This window comes from Mus caroli, chromosome 1, assembly GCF_900094665.2.
Source record: "Mus caroli chromosome 1, CAROLI_EIJ_v1.1, whole genome shotgun sequence".
Classification (NCBI taxonomy): domain Eukaryota; kingdom Metazoa; phylum Chordata; class Mammalia; order Rodentia; family Muridae; genus Mus; species Mus caroli.
This window is the reverse complement of record NC_034570.1, coordinates 28418523-28420168: the sequence shown is the minus strand read 5'-3', so window position 1 is coordinate 28420168 and position 1646 is coordinate 28418523. Positions and strand designations below refer to the sequence as shown.

General features: G+C 39.8%; 1 protein-coding gene across 3 annotated transcripts in view; it reads left to right on the top strand.

Moving 5' to 3' along the window:
• Prim2 (DNA primase subunit 2) overlaps positions 1-1646 on the top strand; it is a 213855-nt gene that overhangs the window by 17573 nt on the left and 194636 nt on the right. The gene's annotated exons all lie outside the window — the stretch shown is intronic.

Genomic DNA, 1646 nt, shown 5'->3' with positions numbered 1-1646 from the left:
GTGTTTGGTGGCTGATTATGGGATGGACCACCGGGTGGGGCAGTCTCTGGATGGTCCATCCTTTCGTCTCAGCTACAAACTTTGTCACTGTAACTCCTTCCATGGGTGTTTTGTTCCCAAGTCTAAGAAGGGGCGAGGTGTCCACACTTTGGTCTTCCTTCTTCTTGAGTTTCGTGTGTTTTGCAAATTGTATCTTGGGTATTCTAAGTTTCTGGGCTAATATCCACTTATCAGTGAGTGCATGTCATGTGACTTCTTTTGTGATTGGGTTACCACACTAAGGATGATGCCCTCCAGATCCATCCATTTGCCTAGAAATTTCATAAATTAATTGTTTTTAATAGCTGAGTAGTGCTTCATTGTGTAAATGTACCACATTTTCTNTATCCATTCCTCTGTTGAGGAACATCTGGGTTCTTTCCAGCTTCTGACTATTATAAATAAGGCTGCTATGAACATAGTGGAGCATGTGTTCTTATTGCCAGTTGGAACATCTTCTGGATATATGCCCAGGAGAGGTATTGCTGATTCCTCTGGTAGTACTATGTCCAATTTTCTGAGTAACCGCCAGACTGATTTCCAGAGTGGTTGTACAAGCTTGCAATCCCACCAACAATGGAGGAGTGTTCCTCTTTCTCCACATCCTTGCCAGCATCTGCTGTCACATGAATTTATGATCTTAGCCATTCTGACTGGTGTGAGGTGGAATCTCAGGCTTGTTTAGATTTGCATTTCCCTAATGATTAAGGATGTTGAACATTTTTTCAGGTGTTTCTCAGCCATTCGGTATTCCTCAGTTGAGAATTCTTTGTTTAGCTCTGTGCCCCATTTTTTAATGGGGTTATTTGGTTTTCTGGAGTCCATCTTCTTCAGTTCTTTATATATGTTGGATATTGGTCCCCTATTTTATTTAAGGTTGGTAAAGATCCTTTTCCAATCTGTTGGTGGCCTTTTTGTCTTATTGACAGTGTCCTTTACCTTACAGAAGCTTTGCAATTTTATGAGGTCCCATTTGTCGATTCTCGATCTTACAGCAAAAGCCATTGCTGTTCTGTTTAGGAATTTTTCCCCTGTGCCCATATCTTTGAGGCTTTTCTCCACTTTCTCCTCTGTAAGTTTCAGTGTCTCTGGTTTTATGTAGAATGAATTGGGTAGAGTACCTTCTGTTTCTATTTTGTGGAATAGTTTGAGAAGAACTGGAATTAGGACTTTTTTGAAGGTCTGATAGAACTCTGCACTAAACCCATCTGGTCCTGGGCTTTTTTTTTGTTGGGAGACTATTAATGACTGCTTCTATTTCTTTAGAGGCTATAGGACTGTTTAGTTCATTAATCTGATCCTAATTTAACTATCTGTCTAGAAATTTGTCCATTTCAACCAGGTTTTCCAGTTTTGTTGAGTATAGCCTTTTGTAGAAGGATCTGATGGTGTTTTGAATTTCCTTAGGATCTGTTAAATCTCCCTTTTCATTTCTGATTTTGTTAATTAGGATGCTGTCCCTGTGCCCTCTAGTGAGTCTAGCTAAGGATTTATCTATCTTGTTGATTTTCTCAAAGAACCAGCTCCTGGATTGGTTGATTCTTTGAATAGTTCTTCTTGTTTCCACTTGGTTGATTTCAGCCCTGAGTTTGATTATTTCCTGCCAT